Source organism: Artemia sp. Qi Xiang Cuo, chromosome 3 (assembly GCF_049724085.1).
Source record: "Artemia sp. Qi Xiang Cuo chromosome 3, ASM4972408v1, whole genome shotgun sequence".
NCBI lineage: Eukaryota > Metazoa > Arthropoda > Branchiopoda > Anostraca > Artemiidae > Artemia > Artemia sp. Qi Xiang Cuo.
Window position 1 is genome coordinate 4261743 of NC_142796.1, and position 25464 is coordinate 4287206.

General features: G+C 33.4%; 1 non-coding gene across 1 annotated transcript; it reads left to right on the forward strand.

Annotated features, from left to right (window-relative positions):
• Positions 1-12809: 12809 nt before the first annotated feature.
• Positions 12810-12882, forward strand: TRNAK-UUU (transfer RNA lysine (anticodon UUU)). Its single transcript has one exon. It is a non-coding gene; the product is annotated as a tRNA-Lys (tRNA).
• Positions 12883-25464: the final 12582 nt, after the last annotated feature.

Genomic DNA, 25464 nt, shown 5'->3' on the forward strand with positions numbered 1-25464 from the left:
ATCACAACTAGCATTTGATTTCATTTTATGTAAGCTTAATCACGTATCGAGATGATTTTATCTAACAAAAAAACAAACTAATTTAAAAATTTTCAGGTATTTTTCTAGTTTGAATTAAAATATTAAAACTATTGCTCGGAAACCATAGGTTTTTTTGCAGTTTACATAATAGCTCTAGCAATTCTGAACTGGACTTATTTTTTTTAAACTTTTTTATGTCTTAAAAAGACATTGCGTTGTTGATAATGTATTTGCTTATTTTTCATCTAAATTTCAAGTAACAGTAGATTTTACGCAACACTATCGCCTATTTCCCTATCTTATTTCAAGCTACAAAACATTTTGAAAAAATATTTGATATTTTAAATCCGGGTTGCAGCGGTACTCTGGGTTTAAATCCGAGTCTCAGTTACAATGGGCTACAGTTCGTTCCTTAATGTATTCCTTTAAAATGAGCCATTGAACAACTTTCTACGATGTTCCAGTGCAAAGCTATCTCTGGATAACAAGGCAGAAAAAAAATATCCTGTTTAGGCAGAATGTTGTAGTAGCTGCCACTTTTCTTGATTTTCAAGCCAATATATTTCCCTTGCTGTTCAAGCCAAATGACAAAAATTTTCCTATACAGGGATTTCGGACGAAGCGGTTGTAATGGTGTACTTTTTGTTTTGATCTGACTTCTTTTTTAGGAACTATAATTTTTTACATTTCTTAACATTGGACGTGATCGTCTCTTACTAGGTTGCTAGCTACCGCTGCAACCCGGATTTAAACTATATCCGATGAAACTTACTTAGTCCCCATTTATAATGAACTATTTTGATCCTTTATGTACATTGTGCCTTTGCTTAAGCCATTCGGATTTATTCGTTTCTTGTTCTGATCTGCCTTTATTTTCAGGAGTTATGGGCTATTGCGGTTTTTGGTAAGGGACGCGATCGTCTCTTACTAGGTTGCTAGCTACCGCTGCAACCCGAATTGCTAGCTACCGCTTCAACCCGGACAATGTCCAGTTCTTAAAGTAAACCTATAAACATTACTGCCTTTTATATGATTGTCAATAGCTTGTTTCGTTTAGCATATTCTAGAGGTCGTTCTTTACTATAATTTTAGCAAAAATACAAAATTCAAGATTTTTGCAGTTAGGAGCTTGAAACCTCTGCAGTAAGGTTCTCCAATACGCTGAATCATAAGTGTGATTTTCATTTAGATTCTATGACTTTTAAGAGGTGTTTTTCCCATTTTTTGAAAATAAAGCAAATTTTCTCAGGCTCGTAACTTTTGAAACAAATGAGTAAACTTGATGAAACTTATATATTTAGAATTGGCATAAAAATTTTATTCTTTTGATATATCTACTGATATTAAAATTCCCTTTTTAGAGTTTCAGCTACTATTGAGACGAGTTGGTCTTACTATACAGTTCGTTACCACGAACTGCTTGATAATTACAAACAGAAAAAATCCCCTGACTTTTTGTTAATTAGAATAGTAAGAGACGACCTGATTACAACCCTCAATTATGACATCATTGATCAAACTTTAGCATTAATCCTTATGTAATAAAAAAATCACATCTTAGAAAAGACTGCAGTGTGAAAAGACATCAAAAGTGATTTTATTTTTTTCATCTTTTACTAAACGGCACTAGAACTTTTAATTTCTGTTCAAATAAGCCTTCTCGCAAAATTATATGACCTCTGGGTCGATACGATCACCCCTGGGAAAAAAAGACAAATAAACACGCATCCGTGATCTTTCTTCTGGGAAAAAACACAAAATTCCATATTTTTCTAGATAGGACCTTGAAACCTTTACAGTAAGGTTTTCTACACTGAAACTGATAGACTGAAATTGATGGTGTGTTTTTCATTAAGATTCTATGAATTTTCGAGGGTGATTATCCCTTTTTTTTAACATAAGGCAAATTTTCTCAGGCTCGTAACTATTGATGGACAGGAGTAAACTTGATGAAACTTATATATTTAAAATCAGTGTAAAAATCTATTCGTTTGATGTATCTATAATAATAAATTCCGTTTTTAGAGTTTCGGTTACTATTGAGAAGTGCCTCTTACTATACAGTTCGTTACCACGAACTGTTTGATTGTTTCTAGACAATCGGTGTTAGAAATTGGACCTACTTGAAAAATCAAATATCTTTGAAAATATACAGTATGAAAAGACATCAAAAATGTAGTTTTTTTGTATAAAGTGATTCTATTTAATTTTTTTTTGTTTTTTAATTGAAGAGGCACTAGAACTTTGAATTTCCGTTCCAAAGAGCCCTTTTGCGAAATTTTAGGACCAAGGGTTCGATACGATCACTCCTGGGAATAAAAACAAATAAACACACATCCGTGATCTTTCTTCTGGCAAAAAATACCAAATTCGACATTTTTGCAGATAGGAGCTTGAAAACTCGACAGTAATATTTCCTAAAACGCTGATTCTGATGGTGTGATTTTCATTAAAATTCTATGAGGTTTAAGGGGTGTTTCCCCGTTTTTTCGAAAATAAAGCAAAATTTTCTCAGGCTTGTAACTTTTTAGCAGTAAAAATAAACTTGATGAAACTTATATATTTAAAATCTGCATAAATATCCAATTCTTTTGATGTATCTATTGGTATCAAAATTCCGTGTTTTAGAGTTTCGGTTACTATTGAGACTAGTCGCTCTTACTTTACAGTTCGTTAGCACTAACTGTTTGATTTTAACGAATATAATTAACACAGTTATCTATATAATGATTCCTTTTAATATTTCAGTTACTATGGGTTACAGTTCGTTCCTTAATGTATTGTCCAAAACCCCTATATAGGAAACTTTCTGTCATTTGGCTTTGACAGTAAGGGAAATATATTGGCTTAAAAATCAAGAAAAGTGGCAGATACTACAGCATTCTGACTAAACGGCATCTTTTTTTTCTCTCTTTTTTTCAAACCGTTCATGGTAACGAACTGTATAGTAAGAGCGACCCGTCTCAATAGCAAACGAAACTCTAAAAAACGGAATTTTGATAACAATAGATACATCAAAAGAAATGAATTTTTATGCTGATTTTAAATATGTAAGTTTCATTAAGTTTAGTTATACCCATCAAAAGTGATGAGAAAATTGAGAAAATTTGCCCTATTTTTGAAAAAAGAGAAAAACCCCCTAAAAGTCATAGAATCTTAATGAAAATCACACCGCCAGATTCAGCGTATCAGAGATCCTTACTGTAGAGGTTTAAAGCTCCTATCTGTAAAAACGTGGAATTTTGTATTTTTTGTCAGAAGAAAGATCACAGATACGTATTGATTGTCCCTTTTTTTAAAATAAAGAACAAATATTCTACCGATTGTCTACTAATAACCATATATGACGTATTAAGTGACATGTTGTAATATCTAGCACCAATTATGTACTAATAACCAAATATGATGTAATGAGTAACGTGACGTAAAAATTGAAAAAAATCAATTTTTTTATAGATTTCAGTTCAGAAATGCTAAAGTTATAAACTGCAAAAATATTTATGGTATCTGAGCAATATTTCTAATTTTTTAATTTAAACTATAAAAATACCTGAAAAATCTGAAACTAGTTTTATTTTTTGTTGGTTTTTTGTTACTTGATACGAGAACTGAACATCCTTTATGTGAGGTGAGGTTTCAATTAAATATGACTAAATCATTATTGAACGGTATACAAAAATTCTCCGATTTAAGTATTAAAAAAGTAAAAGGAAAGAAAGAAACAAATAAATAAAGAAAAGAAAAGAAAATCTTCAAACGTAAAGAAACACAACCACAAGACAAAGAGAATAAGACAAATTCGGTTTCAGAAATGAGTCGAATTTCTGGACTTACACAAATTTTGACCAATTTCAATATGGAACAAAGCCCTGTGATTACTATTCAATGTGATAATGGTGACATTGAAGTCCAGAAATCACTTTTAACAGCTGTTAGTGATGTCTTCAAGGCCATGCTAGAAACGGACATGCTTGAAAAACGAACCAATCTTGTTCTAGCCCATGATTTGAACTTTGAAACTATGAAAAGTATTATAGATTACTATAAGGAAGGTTTTGAAACAGGTTTGTGGAACAATGAGCAAATTATCTGGAACAAGGCTTCTGGTTTCGAATCAAGAAACAGAGATGCATTAATATACATAGTAGAAAAGTACAACTTTCTTGCTATTAAAGAGGAAATTGCTCAACACTTGTTTGAAGCAATATTTAACAATTCTTGAAAGTGTTTTTTTCACTTATGGAAACCAAATTGAAAAAAAGTTATTAGCAAAGTTATTAGTATATGTGTTTGTAAGACTAATGATTTAGAACAAATTCCTGGAACACCGACTCAAGAAAAAAGTATTTCTAACTGTGTTTTAAACAGTTCTTTTAGTTCTACTGAATATTTGGCAAAAAATTCTCTGTGTAGTAGAAAAAACTGTCCTGAAAAGTACGAGACAACTATTGAAAAATGCTCTGAATCTAGATCTGACAAGGAAATTATGATGGCTGAAGTCACCTATAACAATCTGAGTAAACATTCAAAACCAAAACTTGGGCAGCAGGTTACTTGGCAATGTCATCCTGCAAGCTCTATCCGACGGATATTGAATTATGTCAAATTCTTTTTGATATCCTTGAAAATAATATAGCATTAAAATTTTCAACTGACAAAGTGGTTAATTTCTACCTTGGCTGCTTGGGTTTATTGTGAAATCAATTACAGGGACACAAGAAAGCATGGGCATTCGTTATACTGAAGCCCAAATGAGGGATGTCAGAGCTATTTGCTTTCTCTAAGGGCACTAGCTCCACATTTTACTGTCTTGACCTGTTTCATTAATAGCGTATATAAGGCAGTATCAAAATCTAAGATTATACAACATATTAATCTACGAAAAGTCGAGGGCTCGTACAAGGAACTAAGTCATTATATAGAAGAAGTGTCAAGTAGACTATGTCGTGATAATAGTCAAGACTTCATCTACGGTGATAGCAATATTAGAGTTTCTGTGGATGAAAATACAATAATAAAATTATTTGGTGAGAGCCTTGATAAGGTAGCTAACATCAGGGATGTATACCCCACAATGCATTGTGACAGTTGCGAGCAGATAAATACAAAATACCAATTGAAGAGTCTAAGATCCCTTTCAAATAAGAAAGGTTTTGATGTAATGATGGCCACGATTTTAGAACACCTACAACAGGACATATTGGTTAGACATTCTTTGGACTTGAGTTCGTTTTTTAACTATAAATACAAACAGGAAAAAGCCTACGGCTTTTTCTTCTTTTAAATAGTAAGAGACGAAACTCAAACAATCAAGTAACTAACTAAGTCCAATGTATGGAATGGTTTGTTATTTCAGTGATCGTCTTTTAATGTAAAAAAAAATATCCCGTTTGGGGAGAATAACGTGGTTAAAGTCAATTTTCTTGATTTTCAAGCCAATTTATTTCCCTTGCTGTTCAAGCCAAGGGACAGAAAGTTTCCTATACAGGGGTTTCGGACAAGGCGGTTCTAATGGTGTACTTTTTGTTTTGATCTGACTCCTTTGTTAGGAACTATGGGTTTTTATATTTCTTAACATTGGACGTGATCGTCTCTTACTAGGTTGCTAGCTATCGCTGCAACCCGGAAAAAAAACACATTGTGCCCACATCGTTCTTTACTCAGGCAGTGCTAGCGCGCTGCCTATGATAATAAACTGATTACACACAGGAAAAAGCCTACGGCTTTTTCTTCTTTTAAATAGTAAGATACGAGTCTCAAATAATCAAGTAGCTAGCTAATTACAAAGGTATTCAATTTTTGTTATTCCAATGATCGTTTTTTATTGTAACTAGGTTTCAGCCATCTCTACAGCCATGATACTATTGGAAATTACATAATCCCTATTTATGTTTTAGTTAACATGGGCAAGGTGTCGTTCTTTATTGTATATGGACTAAGGTTCGTTCTTTCATGTAAAACTAGCAAAACATTTTTTAAGCCTGATGAAGATTTAACTAATGTGTCAAAAGTAAGGATGCAAGTCGACGATTTTGTTTTGGCCTTATTATAATTGGTATGGTGAAATAATAATACACATATGGCTCTTAAATCATACTTCTTTATGGTTCAATATGGTCTAGTGGCTAGGATAGTTAACTTTCACTTAACAGGCTCGGGTTCGATTCCCGGGGTGGGAAAAGTTTTAACTCTATAATCTTCGAACATTTGAACCTTTTATAATTTATAATGATGCATAATATAAATACTGTAATCTTAACTATAGTGAAGTTGCGTATGCAAGTTAGTATAGGGAAGAGTTCGATCTTTATTATAATTCTCGATACCCCTGATCCGTAAGATACCTCTGTTTTGCTCTGTCATATTTCATTTTCTTAAATCCTGGATCACAAGACATCTTAGTAGCAATCCTTACGCGTGCTCGAGCTTTATTGCGTTTCGTGGCATTTTTATCTCTTTTAAATAAACTTTTCTGATATTTCAGGATGTTAGCTTTATTTTTTGTGTAGTAAAGTTTTCTATTAGTAGAAATTTGGATTGTTCTATTTTGATATTGTTTTTGGTTATTCTTTCTTTTTTTCCACTCGCGTGAGATCATATTTTTTCAAGGTTTAAAATTATTAAGCACACAAAATCCCGTGTCGAGTATCTAAAACCTAGCATAAAACAAAACTAATTTTAAAATTTTCAGGTATTTATCTTGTTTGAATTACAAAATTAGTATTATTGGTTAGACACCATAAATATTTTTGCAGTTTACATAATAAGTTTAGTGATTCTGGACTGAAAACTAAAATAATTGCAATTATGAGACAATAATATGGAGATATGTACTTTACGGGTTACAAACCAAAAAAAGCTTGGTTCCAGGATACAATAATAAATTTGAACTGAGATGAAAAAAAAATTTCTTCCAGGAGACAAAAAGCAAAACTAATTTTAGAATTTTCATGTATTTTTGTTGTTTAAATTAAAAAATTACTATTACTGATTAGGTATCATAAATATTTTTGCAGTTTACATAATAATTTTAGCGATTAAGCCAAAAAAGAAAATTTTGGTTCCAGGAGTTTCGGTTACTATTGAGACAAGTAGCTATTATTACTATAGAGTTCATTACATGGACTGTTTTATTGCTTCAAAATTCAAATATCTTTGAAAAGACTGCAGTATGAAAATACATCAAAAATGCAATTTTTTTGACAAAATTGATTCTACTTTAAAAAGTATTTTATTTTTAAATACAAAAGTGACTAGATGTTGCAATTTCCTTTAAAATGAGCTATTATACAGCTCTCTATGATTTTCCAGTGCCCAGCTAGCTGAGCAGAAAAAAAAAGCGGAAAGAAAAAAATATCCCGTTTGTGGAGAATAACGTGGTAAAAGTCAATTTTCTTGATTTTCAAGCCAATATATTTTTTTTCTTATTCAAGCCAAAGGGCGGTAAGTTTCCTTTATAGAGGATTCGGACAAGGCGGTTCTAATGGTGTACTTTTTGTTTTGATCTGACTCTTTTCTTAGGAGTTGGGGGGTTTTATATTTCTTGACATTGGAGGTGATCGTCTCTTACTAGGTTGCTAGCTACCGCTGCAACCCGGATGAATACCTTTGTTTTGCTCTCTCAATTTTTACTTCTCGATACGCCTGGTCGGTTGAATACCTTTGCTTTTCTCTTTTCAAGATACTAGCTCTGTTGTTTGTGTAGTACTCTTTCTTCAAATTGCGTATAGCTTGCTTCGATCTAACCATTATTATAATAAAGAATGAGATAATTTTCAGTTTTTACTTTCCTTATATACTAATTATGACGTCACTCTATTCACGTCATAGCTCTAATATAAAACTATGATGACGTTCATTATTTATCTAGTAGGGTTTCAGACAAGGTATTTCTAATGATGTACTTTTGTTTTGATCTGACTCTATTTTTAGGAGTTTTGGGTTTTTATATTTCTTAGCATTGGACTGATCGTCTATTACTAGGTTGCTAGCTACTGCTGCAACCCAAATTCACATATATATTTATTTATGAGAGGCAGCCTGGCCGAGTGGTCCAAGGCACTGGTGTTAGCCACCAGTCTCTTCAGAGGCGTGGGTTCAATTCTTACCGCTGGTATACGATTATGTTTGAAAGACTGCAGTGTGAAAAGACATCAAAAATGCAGTTTTTGGTGGAAAAATTTATTCTCTTTTAGAAATAATTTATTTTAGTTACTATAGATTTTTAACCCAATTAATTTCCTTTAAAATGCGCTATTGAACAACCCTTTACGATGTTCCAGTGCCAAGCTATCTGTGGAAAAGAAAAAAGAAAAAAAAGAAAAAAAAAGAAAAAATATCCCGTTTAGGCAGAATGTTGTAGTAGCTGCCACTTTTCTTGATTTTCAAGCCAATATATTTCCCTTGCTGTTCAAGCCAAGGGACAGAAATTTTACTATGCAGGGGTTTCGGACAAGGTGGTTCTAATGGTGTACTTTTTGTTTTTATCTGACTCTTTTTTTAAGAACTATGGGTTTTTATATTTCTTAACATTGGACGTGATCGTCTCTTACTAGGTTGCTAGCTACCGCTACAACCCGGATCCAGTGCCAAGCTATCTGTGGAATTACTAACCTATACAAAAATTAAGTGGCGTATAAAATTTAGTATAGGCAAGAGGTCGTTCTTTATTATAATGGAAAAGAAAGAAAGAAAAAAAAGATGCCGTTTAGGCAGAATGCTGTAGTAGCTGCCACTTTTCTTGATTTTCAAGCCGATATATTTCCCTTGCTGTTCAAGGCAAATGACAGAAAGTTTCCTATACAGGGCTTTCAGACATGGTGGTTCTAATGGGGTACTTTTGATCTGACCTCTTTTTAGGAGTTATAGGTTTTTATATTTTTTAACATTGGACGTGATCGTCTCTTACTAGGTTGCTAGCTACCGCTGCAACCCGGATTAATATATTGACCTTAAATATAATAACTGTACTAGCCTATACTATAGTTAAGTGGCTTTTAAAATTTAGTATAGGCAAGAGGTCGTTCTTTATTATAATTCTTTATTGTAAACAGAAAGTTTCCTATACAGAGATTTCGGACAAGGCGGTTCTAATGGTGTAATTTTTGTTTTGATCTGACTCCTTTTTTAGGAGATATGTTTTTTTTTTTTTCTTAACATTGGACGTGATCGTCTCTTACTAGGTTGCTAGCAACCGCTGCGACCCGGATACCGCTGTAACCCTGATAACAAACAGGAAAATATTACAAACAGGAAAAAGCCTACGGCTTTTTCTTCTCTGAAATAGTAAGAGACGAACCTCAAACAATCAAGTAGCTAACTAAGTCGAATGTATGCAATGGTTTATTATTCTAATGATCGTCTTTTAATGTAAAATAGATTATTTCACTTAGCATGGTCATGTCGTTCTTTACTGTAATACTAATGGTGTACTTTTTGTTTGGATCTGACTTTTTTTAGGAGTTAGGGATTTTTATATTTCTTAACATTGGACGTGATCGTCTCTTACTAGGTCGCTAGCTACCGTTGCAACCCGGATATTTTCAACCCCATTAATTTCCTTTAAAATGAGCCATTGAACAACTCCCTACGATGTTCCAGTGTGTAGCTATCTGTGGAATTACTAACCTATACTTTAATTAAGTGGTGCATAAAAATTAGTATAGGCAAGAGGTAGTTCTTTATTATAAGTCTCTTACTAGGTTGCTAGCTACCGCTGCAACCCGGATCTTCTTTGAAATAGTAAGAGACGAACGTCAAACGATCAAGTAGCTAACTAAGTCCAATGTATGCAATAAGTTTTTATTCCAATGATCGTCTTTTAATGTAAAAAAATATCCCGTTTAGGCAGAATGTTGTAGTAGCTGCCACTTTTCTTGATTTTCAAGCCAATATATTTCCCTTGCTGTTCAAGCCAAGGGACAGAAATTTTACTATGCAGGGGTTTCGGACAAGGTGGTTCTAATGGTGTACTTTTTGTTTTGATCTGACTCTTTTTTTAAGAACTATGGGTTTTTATATTTCTTATCATTGGACGTGATCGTCTCTTACTAGGTTGCTAGCTACCGCTGCAACCCGGGTTGCTAGCTACCGCTGCAACCCGGATCTTACTAGATTGCTAGCTACCGCTGCAACCCGGATCTTTTAATGTAAAAAAAAATATAAATACTGTAATCTTAACTATAGTAAAGTTGCGTATGCAAGTTAGTATAGGGAAGAGTTTGATCTTTATTATACTGGAAACAAAGAAAAGAGAAAAAAATATCCAGTTTAGGCAGAATGTTGTAGTAGCTGCCACTTTTCTTGATTTTTTAGTACTGATTTTTTAACTTGCGTGTAGCTTGCTTTGATCTAGCCATTATGTATTCATGAATGAGACCATTTACAGTTTTGACGTTTCTTATATAGTAATTTCTGAATGTAATTTTTCCCTTTGTCCTTATGCGTTCTTCGGTACAACCTCGCAGAGATTTTAATTTTTTCATTATAGCTTTTGTCACCCCAGTATCTACCCATTATTCTGGTAGCAACTTTTTTCTTATGTTTGTTTCGGTAATCTTCATCATTATCATACCGTTCCTTACTCTTTTGTTTAGCTGTCTCAATTTTCGCATGTCTATAATCTTCATCATTGTGATAACACATCTTGCTGTTTTGTTTTGCTCTCTCAATTATTACTTCTCGATACGCCTTGTCAGTTGAATACCTTTGCTTTTTTCTTTCCATGATGTTGTCTCTGTTTTTTGTATAGTACTGTTTTTTTAAAATACGTATAATAACTCGCTTAGAAGGCATCTTATTACAAAACAAGAAATAATATTTTCATCTAATTAACACTTCTTATAACTCGTATCAGGTATCCATAACCTAACAAAAAATAAAACTAATTTTTAAATTTTCAGGTATTTTGTTAGTTTGAATGAAAAAATTTAAATTATTGCTCAGATATCATAAATATTTTTGCAGTTTACATAATAACTTTAGCGATTCTAAACTGAAAAATAAAATATATATTAAAAAATGTAATTTTTTGGTCTGAAAATACATAGTCAATCCCACATCGGGTAGTTAGAACCTAACCAAAAATAAAACAAATTTTAACATTTTAAGGTATTTTTCCAGCTTGTATTGAAATATTCAAACTATTGCTCGGATACCATGGATATTTTTGCAGTTTAAACAAGCTGCAAAGAACGCACAGGCTGATCTTTGTAAACTGAGAAAAATTTTACGAATGTTTTACCGGGATTACGAAAAATATTCAAAATTAAAGACTAAAATTATCTCTGAAAGAATAGATTTTGTTGAAAAGTCAGCTAGAGATGCTTTCGCAAAACTTCATAGTAATATCCAAAAGAAATGTTGCATGTTTAGTGAAAAGCTTCCAAGGTATGGACCGGCAACTGTGGAACAGTTTACAGATGTAATGGGAAATCTTATACATCACTGTGAATATATGGAGGCATAATTGTCCTTTACTTAGTTTCAGCTTAAATTCGATGATCGAGCCTTTATGTACTACATCCAACGACCATGACGTCATTGATCAATATTGTATATACAAAATTAAGTTTTTCGTGAAAAATAATAAATAAAAAAATTAAGTGCAAAAGGCGCTAGATCTAGAGATTTCCTTTAAAATGAGCCATTGAACAGCTCTCTACGATGTTCCAGTGCCAAGCTATCTCTGGAAACAAAAGAAAGAAAAAAATATCCCGTTTGTGCAGAATAACGTGGTTAAAGTCAATTTTCTTGATTTTCAAGCCAATATATTTTCTTTGTTATTCAAGCCAAAGGGTGGTAAGTTTCCTTTATAGGGCTTTCGGACAAGGCGGCTCTAATGGTGTACTTTTTGTTTTGATCTGACTATTTTTCTAGGAGTTAGGGGTTTTTATATTTCTTAACATTGGACGTGATCGTCTCTTACTAGGATGCTAGCTACCGCTGCAACCCGGATTTGTGTATTTCTATTCACGTCATAGCTCTAATTAATCTAGTAGGGTTTCAGACAAGGTAGTTCTAATGATGCACCTTTGTTTTGATCTGACTGTATTTTTAGGAGTTTTTGGTTTTTATATTTCTTAGCATTGGACTGATCGTCTCTTGCTAGGTTGCTAGCTACTGCTGCAACCCAAATTATGAGAAGCAGCCTGGCCGAGTGGTCTAAGGCACTGGTGTTAGCCACCAGTCTCTTCGGAGGCGTGGGTTCAAATCTTACCGCTGGTATACAATTATGTTTGAAAGACTGCAGTGTGAAAAGACATCAAAAATGCAGTTTTGGGTGGAAAAATTTATTCTCTTTTAGAAATAGTTTATTTTAGTTACTATAGATTTTTAACCCAATTAATTTCCTTTAAAATGAGCTATTGAACAACCCTCTACGATGTTCCAGTGCCAAGCTATCTCTGAATACAAAAGAAAAAAAAAAGAAAAAAATATCCCGTTTAGGCAGAATGTTGTAGTAGCTGCCACTTTTCTTGATTTTCAAGCCAATATATTTCCCTTGCTGTTTAAGCCAAGGGAAAGAAAGTTTCCTATACAGGGGTTTCAGACAAGGCGGTTCTAATGGTGTACTTTTGAATTTGATCTGACTCCTTTTTTAGGAACTATGGGTTTTTATATTTCTTAACATTGGTCGTAATCGTCTCTTACTAGGTTGCTAGCTACCGCTGCAACCCGGATGTAACTACACCTGGAACCACCATATATCAGTTAGTATGGGAGAAAGATCGTTCTTTACTGTAATTTATTATAATATCATAAAACAATTAATTAGCTTTTTACACATATCTCATATGGTCTAGTGGTTTAGGATAGTTGGCTTTTAACCAATTGGCTTGGGTTCGAATCCCGGTGTGGGAATTATTTTTAAAACAAAATCAGGTGAAATTAATTAGCTAATTTGACAAGACATAGGTAACTAAGGGCAAGAATTCGTTCTCTACTATAAAACAGGCTCGGGTTCGATTCCCGGTGTGGGAAAATTTTTAACTCTATAATCTTCGAATATTTGAACCTTTTATAATTTATAATGATGTATAATATAAATACTGTAATCTTAACTATATTAACTATAGTGAAGTTGCGTATGCAAGTTAGTATAGGGAAGAGTTCGATCTTTATTATAATAAGCACACAAAATCCCGTGTCGAGTATCTAAAACCTAGCATAAAACAAAACTAATTTTAAAATTTTCAGGTATTTATCTTGTTTGAATTACAAAATTAGTATTATTGGTTAGACACCATAAATATTTTTGCAGTTTAAATAATAAGTTTAGTGATTCTGGACTGAAAACTAAAATAATTGCAATTATGAGACAATAATATGGAGATATGTACTTTACGGGTTACAGGATACAATAATAAATTTGAACTGAGATGAAAAAAAAATTTCTTCCAGGAGACAAAAAGCAAAACTAATTTTAGAATTTTCATGTATTTTTGTTGTTTAAATTAAAAAATTACTATTACTGATTAGGCATCATAAATATTTTTGCAGTTTACATAATAATTTTAGCGATTAAGCCAAAAAAGAAAATTTTGGTTCCAGGAGTTTCGGTTACTATTGAGACAAGTAGCTATTATTACTATAGAGTTCATTACATGGACTGTTTTATTGCTTCAAAATTCAAATATCTTTGAAAAGACTGCAGTATGAAAATACATCAAAAATGCAATTTTTTTGACAAAATTGATTCTACTTTAAAAAGTATTTTATTTTTAAATACAAAAGTGACTAGATGTTGCAATTTTCTTTAAAATGAGCTATTATACAGCTCTCTATGATTTTCCAGTGCCCAGCTAGCTGAGCAGAAAGAAAAAGCGGAAAGAAAAAAATATCCCGTTTGTGGAGAATAACGTGGTAAAAGTCAATTTTCTTGATTTTCAAGCCAATATATTTTCTTTGTTATTCAAGCCAAAGGGAGGTAAGTTTCCTTTATAGAGGATTCGGACAAGGCGGTTCTAATGGTGTACTTTTTGTTTTGATCTGACTCTTTTTTTAGGAGTTGGGGGGTTTTATATTTCTTGACATTGGAGGTGATCGTCTCTTACTAGGTTGCTAGCTACCGCTGCAACCCGGATTTAAAATTGTGGATTTAGCAAAAATGAATATGTTGATTTATTTTAACATTTCAGTTACTATGGCCTAGATTTCTTTCTTTATTAATGTTTTCAAAACGGTTTTTTTCCACTTTTTGGTTACTATGTGCTCTGGTTCGCCTTTCACTAGGTTGTGCCAACTACAGCAATTGTGATTTTTCAAAACATATTTTAAACTTTTAGTTACTATATGCTTCGGTTTGTTTTTTACTTGATTGCAGCTATAGCTACAACCATCATTTAGAGCTCGTTCTTTACTATAAAATAAGAGACAAGTCTCAAATAATCAAGTAGCTAGCTAATTCCAAAGGTATGCAATTTTTGTTATTCCAATGATCGTTTTTTATTGTAACTAGGTTTCAGCCATCTCTACAGCCATGATACTATTGGAAATTACATAATCCCTATTTATGTTTTAGTTAACATGGGCAAGGTGTCGTTCTTTATTATATGTTGTCGGACATTTTCCATTGCATCTATAAACTGTTCCGCAGTTGCCAATCCATACCTTGGAAGCTTTTCGTTAAACTGACAACATTTCTTTTGGATATTGCCATGAAGCTTTGCCAAAGCATTTCTAGCCGACTTTTCAACAGCATCCGCTCTTTCAAAGAGAATTTTAATCTGTAATTTCGAATACTTTTCGTGATCCCGATAAAACATGCGTAAAATGTTTCTCAATTTACAAAGATCAGCCTGCATTTTTGCCATCTTCTTGTATTTCTGAATGTAATTTTTCCCTTTGTCCTTATGCGTTCTTCGGTACAACCTCGCAGAGAATTTAATTTTTTCATTATAGCTTTTGTCACCCCAGTATCTACCCATTATTCTGGTAGCAACTTTTTTCTTATGCTTGTTTCGGTAATCTATATCGTTATCATACCGTTCCTTGCTCTTTTGTTTCGCTGTCTCAATTTTTCCTTCTCGATACCTCTGATACGTAAGATACCTCTGTTTTGCTCTGTCATATTTCATTTTCTTAAATCCTGGATCACAAGACATCTTAGTAGCAATCCTTACGCGTGCTCGAGCTTTATTGAGTTTGGTGGCATTTTTATCTCTTTTAAATAAACTTTTCTTATATTTCAGGATGTTAGCTTTATTTTTTGTGTAGTAAAGTTTTCTATTAGTAGAAATTTGGATTGTTCTATTTTGATATTGTTTTTGGTTATTCTTTCTTTTTTTCCACTCGCGTGAGACCATATTTTTTCAAGATTTAAAATTATTAAGCACACAAAATCCCGTGTCGAGTATCTAAAACCTAGCATAAAACAAAACTAATTTTAAAATTTTCAGGTATTTATCTTGTTTGAATTACAAAATTAGTATTATTGGTTAGACACCATAAATATTTTTGCAGTTTAAATAATAAGTTTAGTGATTCTGGACTGAAAACTAAAATAATTGCAATTATGAGACAATAATATGGAGATATGTACTTTACGGGTTACAGGATACAATAATAAATTTGAACTGAGATGAAAAAAAAATTTCTTCCAGGAGACAAAAAGCAAAACTAATTTTAGAATTTTCATGTATTTTTGTTGTTTAAATTAAAAAATTACTATTACTGATTAGGCATCATAAATATTTTTGCAGTTTACATAATAATTTTAGCGATTAAGCCAAAAAAGAAAATTTTGGTTCCAGGAGTTTCGGTTACTATTGAGACAAGTAGCTATTATTACTATAGAGTTCATTACATGGACTGTTTTATTGCTTCAAAATTCAAATATCTTTGAAAAGACTGCAGTATGAAAATACATCAAAAATGCAATTTTTTTGACAAAATTGATTCTACTTTAAAAAGTATTTTATTTTTAAATACAAAAGTGACTAGATGTTGCAATTTCCTTTAAAATGAGCTATTATACAGCTCTCTATGATTTTCCAGTGCCCAGCTAGCTGAGCAGAAAGAAAAAGCGGAAAGAAAAAAATATCCCGTTTGTGGAGAATAACGTGGTAAAAGTCAATTTTCTTGATTTTCAAGCCAATATATTTTCTTTGTTATTCAAGCCAAAGGGAGGTAAGTTTCCTTTATAGAGGATTCGGACAATGCGGTTCTAATGGTGTACTTTTTGTTTTGATCTGACTCTTTTTTTAGGAGTTGGGGGGTTTTATATTTCTTGACATTGGAGGTTATCGTCTCTTACTAGGTTGCTAGCTACCGCTGCAACCCGGATTATGACGTCACTGCATCAAAAATACAGTTTTTATTGGAAAAATTTATTCTCTTTTAGAAATAATTTATTTTAGTTACTATAGATTTTTAACCCAATTAATTTCCTTTAAAATGAGCTATTGAACAACCCTCTACGATGTTCCAGTGCCAAGCTATCTCTGGATACAAAAGAAAAAAAAAAGAAAAAAAAAAAAAATATCCCGTTTAGGCAGAATGTTGTAGTAGCTGCCACTTTTCTTGATTTTCAAGCCAATATATTTCCCTTGCTGTTCAAGCCAAGGGACAGAAATTTTACTATGCAGGGGTTTCGGACAAGGCGGTTCTAATGGTGTACTTTTTGTTTTGATCTGACTCTTTTTTTAAGAACTATGGGTTTTTATCTTTCTTAACATTGGACGTGATCGTCTCTTACTAGGTTGCTAGCTACCGCTGCAACCCGGATGTTTTCAAAGCGTGTTTTCAAAGCGCGTTTTTTCAATTTTTAGTTACTATGGGCTCTGGTTCGCCTTTCACTAGGTTTTGCCATCTATAGCAATTATGATTTTCCAAAACATATTTAAAACTTTTAGTTACTATATGCTTCGGTTTGTCTTTCACTTGATTGCAGCTATAGCTACAACTATCATTTAGAGCTCGTTCTTTACTATATATGAGAGGCAGCCTGGCCGAGTGGTCCAAGGCACTGGTGTTAGCCACCAGTCTCTTCAGAGGCGTGGGTTCAATTCTTACCGCTGGTATACGATTATGTTTGAAAGACTGCAGTGTGAAAAGACATCAAAATGCAGTTTTTGGTGGAAAAATTTATTCTCTTTTAGAAATAATTTATTTTAGTTACTATAGATTTTTAACCCAATTAATTTCCTTTAAAATGAGCTATTGAACAACCCTCTACGATGTTCCAGTGCCAAGCTATCTCTGGATACAAAAGAAAAAAAAGAAAAAAAGAAAAAAATATCCCGTTTAGGCAGAATGTTGTAGTAGCTGCCACTTTTCTTGATTTTCAAGCCAATATATTTCCCTTGCTGTTCAAGCCAAGGGACAGAAATTTTACTATGCAGGGGTTTCGGACAAGGCGGTTCTAATGGTGTACTTTTTGTTTTGATCTGACTCTTTTTTTAAGAACTATGGGTTTTTATATTTCTTAACATTGGACGTGATCGTCTCTTACTAGGTTGCTAGCTACCGCTGCAACCCGGATCATACCGTTCCTTGCTCTTTTGTTTGGCTGTCTCAATTTTCGCATGTCTATAAACTACATCATTATAATAACATTGTTTATCACTATCAATTTTCGCATCTCGATACGCCTGGTCGGTTGAATACCTTTGCTTTTCTCTTTTCAAGATGCTATCTCTGTTTTTTTGGTAGTACTCTTTTTTTAACTTGCGTGTAGCTTGCTTGATTGAAACCATTATGTAACCATTAGTTGAATTTTTAGGTCCCGTATCAAGTATCAAGAACCTAACAAAAAATTAAACTAATTTTTAAATTTTCAGGTATTTTTCTAGTCTAAATTAAAAGATTAGAACTATTGTTCAGACACCATAAATATTTGTGCAGTTTATAACTTTAGCGATTCTGAACTAAAAACGAAAATAAAATAAAAATTAATTTTTTTAATTTTTACGTCACGTCGCTCATTAAATCATATATGGTTATTAGTACACAATAGGTTTTAGATATTACGTCATGTCACTTATTACGTCATATATGGTTATTAGTAGATAATCGGTAAAATATTCGTTCTTTATTATAATTTCGGTGAGAACATTTCCTCTCTCATCTTTGACTTGGTTGAATCTGCTGGTTAGCTTTCCTAGCATTTCATTTGTGAGCCTGTAAACTGCTTTGGAGTTTCTTTTTTTAGCTGCTTCCTCTGCTAGTCTAGCCTTCTCTTCTGCACATCTCCGCTTGTCAGCTTTTGCCGACTTCTTGATTTCTCTGTCCTTCATTCTATATTAGACATTTGTGAAGACCGAAGGTCTGTCGCCGCCAGCAGAGAAAATTTGCTGTCTCAAGTCATTGCGCTCATCAATTAGTTTCCAAGTTTCTTGTGATATCCATCTTTCCTTCGGTTTCTTCTTTATCCTGAGCACATCCCTAGCAACTTGATTGTATGTTGTCTTCATTTCTTGCCATGCTGTTTCAGGACTGTCTGTACCGTTTTCTATTTCAAGCAGAGCGAATGAGTTCTTCAGCTCCATACAAAATTTTCTTCAGGTTTCTCAGACATGTAACTTATCCACAACATAAAGCTTCGTAGAGTTTGACTTTGCGTTTTTGGGCACTTTCAGCTTAACGTTCAATTTTGATACCATAAGGATGTGGTCCGACTGGGCATCTGCCCCTCTGAAGCCACGTACGTCTAGAAGACTTGTCCGCCATCTCCTTAAGATTAGGAAATGATCTAATTGGTTCTTCGTCCTGCCGTCTGGCGAGATCCATGACTGTTTGTGGATGGTTTTATGTTCTAACTGAGTTGTGCCGACCGTAAGATCATTCCTCAGAGAATAATCTACCAGAAGGGCTCCGTTTTCGTTCATTTCACCAAGACCATGTCTCCCTAGGACTTGCGGGCAGTAGTCTCTTTCATCTCCGACCTTTGATTTGAAGTCCCCAACCACACAAAGAAGGTCATTTGTTGGGACTTCTGATGCCAATGATTAAAGAGCTTGGTAGGATGACTCCTTATCAGCATTCTTTTCAAGTTACTATCTCTGTTGTTTGTGTAATACTGTTTTTTCAACTTGCGTATAGCTTGCTTCGATCTAACCATTATCTAATCAAGAATGAGAGAATTTACATCTTTGTCGTTCTTAAGTAGTAATTTAGGCAGAATGTTGTAGTAGCTGCCACTTTTATTGATTTTCAAGCCTTTAGTATAGGCAAGAGGTCGTTCTTTATTATAATTCTAGGAGTTAGGGGTTTTTATATTTCTTAACATTGGACGTGATCGTCTCTTACTAGGTTGCTAGCTACCGCTGCAACCCGGATTACTATGGAAGATAGTTCGTTCGTAAATTTAATTTAAGTGACGTCACTCATCACATATATTGTTATTAGTACACAATCGGTGTTAGCTATTACGTTATATCACTTAATACGTTTTATACGGTTATTAGTAGACAATCGGTAGAATATTCGTTCTTTATTATAAAATTAATTCCATTCCCGGTATGGGAAACTTTTACTTATGATGACTACTTAAGGAAACTAATCAAAATTAATTTATGCTATATTACCTTATCTAAAGATTAGTATGTGTTGCTTCATCCTCTATATAATGATTCCTTTTAATACTTCAGTTACCATGGGCTACAGTACATTCTATTAATGTAATTATAATGAACTAAATCAAGCTTTTATGTAATTGTTAATTTTAATATTTTGGTTACTATACGCAAGAGTTTGCTCTTTATTATAACTGTGGAAAAGAAAAAAAAGAAAAGAGAAAAAAATATCCCGTTTGGGAAGAATAACGTGGTTAAAGTCAATTTTCTTGATGTTCAAGCCAATATATTTCCCTTGCTGTTCACGCCAAGGGACAGAAAGTTTCCTATACAGGGGTTTCGGACAAGGCGGTTCTAATGGTGTACTTTTTGTTTTGATCTAACTCCTTTGTTGGGAACTATGGGTTTTTATATTTCTTAACATTGGACGTGATCGTCTCTTACTAGGTTGCTAGCTATCGCTGCAACCCGAAAAAAAACACATTGTGCCCACATCGTTCTTTACTCAGGCAGTGCTAGCGCGCTGCCTATGATAATAAAATGATTACACACAAGAAAAAGCCTACGGCTTTTACTTCCTTTAAATAGTAAGAGACGAGTCTCAAATAATCAAGTAGCTAGCTAATTCCAAAGGTATGCAATTTTTGTTATTCCAATGCTCGTTTTTTATTGTAACTAGGTTTCAGCCATCTCTACAGCCATGATACTATTGGAAATTACATAATCCCTATTTATGTTTTAGTTAACATGGGCAAGGTGTCGTTCTTTATTGTATTAACGAATTTATTATCATGTTTTACATGTAACTTGTATTTTACAAGTCTCTGATGGTACAGTGTAAGCATACACACTTGTTAGATGGGAGAACGGGGTTCGATTCCCCGTTGGGGAGAACTTTTAAATTATTGAATTTAAAGCAATATCTTTTAAATTTGAAATTTGAAAAGAAACTTGTTTAGTTACCCCCTAGCTAAAATAGTGGAGATTATATGAATGAACCACAGGGTTCAGTTCCTTTGGAATTGAGCCCATTCTTTACTAAACATCTTTATATAAAATATTTAAGTTACTATTGGCTAGAGTCTGTTCTTTATTATAAATTTTTCTAATTGATTACAAACAGGAAAAGCCTACGGCTTTTTCTTCTTTGAAATAGTAAGAGTCTAGCCTTAAGCAATCAAATAGCTAACTAAATCAAATGTATGTAATGGGTTTTTATTCCAATGGTCGTATTTAATGGAAAATTTTAATATATTGGCCTTAAATATAACTGTACTAGCCTACACTATAGTTAAGTGGCCTTTAAAATTTAGTAGAGGCAAGTGGTCGTTCTTTATTATAATACTATGGGCTGAAGTTCGTTCTTTACTGTAATTACATTTTGATACTGCCTTATATACGCTATTAATGAAACAGTTCAAGACAGGAAAATGTGGAGCTAGTGCCCTTAGAGAACGCAAATAGCTCTGACATCCCTCATTTGGGCTACAGTATAACGAATGCCCATGCTTTCTTGTGTCCCTGTAATTGATTTCACAATAATCCAAGCCGCCAAGGTAGAAATTAACCACTTTGTCAGTTGAAAATTTTAATGCTATATTGTTTTCAAGGATATCAAAAAGAATTTGACATAATTCAATATCCGTCGGATAGAGCTTGCAGATATCAGGGTGACATTCCCAAGTAACCTGCTGCCCAATTTTTGGTTTTGAATGTTTACTCAGATTGTTATAGGTGACTTCAGCCATCATAATTTCCTTGTCAGATCTAGTCTTAGAGCATTTTTCAATAGTTGTCTCGTACTTTTCAGGGCAGTTTGTTCTACTACACAGAGAATTTTTTGCCAAATATTCAGTAGAACTAAACGAACTGTTTAAAACACAGTTAGAAATGCTTTTTTCTTGAGTCGGTGTTCCAGGAATTTGTTCTGAATCATTAGTCTTACAAACACATTTACTAATAACCCTAACAGGCTCGTTTTCGCCATAATTTAAAAACATTGGTTTTTCTTCGCTGTTGATAGGTATGCTTGTATATATATTTTTATTACTGCTGCATAAACTGCAATTGCTCCTTCCAAAATTAATATACGAGTTTTCTAAGAAGTACGCCTCCGTATATTCACTGTGTTGTCGAACATTTTCCATTGCATCTATAAACTGTTCCGCAGTTGCCAATCCATACCTTGGAAGCTTTTCGTTAAACTGACAACATTTCATTTGGATATTGCTATGAAGCTTTCCAAAGCATTTCTAGCCGACTTTTCAACAGCATCCGCTCTTTCAAAGAGAATTTTAATCTGTAATTTCGAATACTTTTCGTGATCCCGATAAAACATGCGTAAAATGTTTCTCAATTTACAAAGATCAGCCTGCATTTTTGCCATCTTCTTGTATTTGTGAATGTAATTTTTCCCTTTGTCCTTATGCGTTCTTCGGTACAACCTCGCAGAGAATTTAATTTTTTCATTATAGCTTTTGTCACCCCAGTATCTACCCATTATTCTGGTAGCAACTTTTTTCTTATGTTTGTTTCGGTAATCTATATCGTTATCATACCTTTCCTTACTCTTTTGTTTCGCTGTCTCAATTTTCCCTTCTCGATACCCCTGATCCGTAAGATACCTCTGTTTTGCTCTGTCATATTTCATTTTCTTAAATCCTGGATCACAAGACATCTTAGTAGCAATCCTTACGCGTGCTCGAGCTTTATTGCGTTTGGTGGCATTTTTATCTCTTTTAAATAAACTTTTCTGATATTTCAGGATGTTAGCTTTATTTTTTGTGTAGTAAAGTTTTCTATAAGTAGAAATTTGGATTGTTCTATTTTGATATTGTTTTTGGTTATTCTTTCTTTTTTTCCACTCGCGTGAGACAATATTTTTTCAAGGTTTAAAATTATTAAGCACACAAAATCCCGTGTCGAGTATCTAAAACCTAGCATAAAACAAAACTAATTTTAAAATTTTCAGGTATTTATCTTGTTTGAATTACAAAATTAGTATTATTGGTTAGACACCATAAATATTTTTGCAGTTTACATAATAAGTTTAGTGATTCTGGACTGAAAACTAAAATAATTGCAATTATGAGACAATAATATGGAGATATGTACTTTACGGGTTACAAACCAAAAAAAGCTTGGTTCCAGGATACAATAATAAATTTGAACTGAGATGAAAAAAAAATTTCTTCCAGGAGACAAAAAGCAAAACTAATTTTAGAATTTTCATGTATTTTTGTTGTTTAAATTAAAAAATTACTATTACTGATTAGGCATCATAAATATTTTTGCAGTTTACATAATAATTTTAGCGATTAAGCCAAAAAGAAAATTTTGGTTCCAGGAGTTTCGGTTACTAGTGAGACAAGTAGCTATTATTACTATAGAGTTCATTACATGGACTGTTTTATTGCTTCAAAATTCAAATATCTTTGAAAAGACTGCAGTATGAAAATACATCAAAAATGCAATTTTTTTGACAAAATTGATTCTACTTTAAAAAGTATTTTATTTTTAAATACAAAAGTGACTAGATGTTGCAATTTCCTTTAAAATGAGCTATTATACAGCTCTCTATGATTTTCCAGTGCCCAGCTAGCTGAGCAGAAAAAAAAGCGGAAAGAAAAAAATATCCCGTTTGTGGAGAATAACGTGGTAAAAGTCAATTTTCTTGATTTTCAAGCCAATATATTTTCTTTGTTATTCAAGCCAAAGGGCGATAAGTTTCCTTTATAGAGGATTCGGACAAGGCGGTTCTAATGGTGTACTTTTTGTTTTGATCTGACTCTTTTTTTAGGAGTTGGGGGGTTTTATATTTCTTGACATTGGAGGTGATCGTCTCTTACTAGGTTGCTAGCTACCGCTGCAACCCGGATTTTATATTTCTTAACATTGGACGTGAACGTCTCTTACTAGGTTGCTAGCTACCACTGCAACCCGGATTTCAGCTATATCCGATGAAACGTACATATTCCCCATTTATACTTAACTGTATCGGTCCTTTATGTATTTAATGTAATAACCAATGATCGTCTTTTATTGTAAATTCTTTAAAATGAGCCATTGAACAATTTTCTACGATATTCCAGTGCCAAGCTATCTCTGGAAAACAAGAAAAAAAAATCCCTTTTAGGCAGAATGTTGTAAAAGCTGCCACTTTTCTTAATTTTCAAGCCAATATATATCCCTTGCTGTTCAAGCCAAGGGACAGAAAGTTTAGTATACAGGGGTTTCGGACAAGGCGGTTCTAATGGTGTACTTTTGTTTTGATCTTATTCCTTTTTTAGGAGCTATGGGTTTTTATATTTCTTAACATTGGACGTGATCGTCTCTTACTAGGTTGCTAGCTACCGCTGCAACCCGGATACCCTAGAAAAGTTTACCGATGATAATACTACCACTAAAGCTAAGGCTACTACTATTATTTTATATTTTATTTACTATCAGCTAGCGTTCGTTCTATAGTATAAATACCTCAACAATTACTCTGGGATTGAGTTCGTTCTTTAATATAATATTATTTATCTAGTAGGGTTTCAGACAAGGTAGTTCTAATGATGTACTTTTGTTTTGATCTTACTCTATTTTTAGGAGTTTTGGGTTTTTATATTTCTTAGCATGGGACTGATCGTCTCTTACTAGGTTGCTAGCTACTGCTGCAATCCAAATTATAAGAGGCAGCCTGGCCGAGTGGTCCAAGACACTGGTGTTAGCCACCAGTCTCTTCAGAGGCGTGGGTTCAAATCTTACCGCTGGTATACGATTATGTTTGAAAGACTGCAGTGTGAAAAGACATCAAAAATGCAGTTTTTGGTGGAAAAATTTATTCTCTTTTAGAAATAATTTATTTTAGTTACTATAGATTTTTAACCCAATTAATTTCCTTTAAAATGAGCTATTGAACAACCCTCTACGATGTTTCAGTGCCAAGCTATCTGTGGAAAAGAAAAAAGAAAAGAGAAAAAAAATATCCCGTTTGGGGAGAATAACGTGGTTAAAGTCAATTTTCTTGATTTTCGAGCCAATATATTTCCCTTGCTGTTCAAGCCAAGAGACAGAAAGTTTCCTATACAGGGGTTTCGGACAAGGCGGTTCTAATGGTGTTCTTTTTGTTTTGATCTGACTCCTTTGTTAGGAACTATGGGTTTTTACATTTCTTAATATTGGATGTGATCGTCTCTTACTAGGTTGCTAGCTACCGCTGCAACCCGGATGACTTAGTTCCTTGTACGAACCCTCGACTTTTAGTAGATTAATATGTTGTATAATCTTACATTTTGATACTGCCTTATATACGCTAAATTAATATACGAATTTTCTAAGAAGTACGCCTCCGTATATTCACTGTGTTGTCGAACATTTTCCATTGCATCTATAAACTGTTCCGCAGTTGCCAATCCATACCTTGGAAGCTTTTCGTTAAACTGACAAAATTTCTTTTGGATATTGCTATGAAGCTTTGCCAAAGCATTTCTAGCCGACTTTTCAACAGCATCCGCTCTTTCAAAGAGAATTTTAATCTGTAATTTCGAATACTTTTCGTGATCCCGATAAAACATGCGTAAAATGTTTCTCAATTTACAAAGATCAGCCTGCATTTTTGCCATCTTCTTGTATTTCTGAATGTAATTTTTCCCTTTGTCCTTATGCGTTCTTCGGTACAACCTCGCAGAGAATTTAATTTCTTCATTATAGCTTTTGTCACCCCAGTATCTACCCATTATTCTGGTAGCAACTTTTTTCTTATGTTTGTTTCGGTAATCTATATCGTTATCATACCTTTCCTTGCTCTTTTGTTTCGCTGTCTCAATTTTCCCTTCTCGATACCCCTGATCCGTAAGATACCTCTGTTTTGCTCTGTCATATTTCATTTTCTTAAATCCTGGATCACAAGACATCTTAGTAGCAATCCTTACGCGTGCTCGAG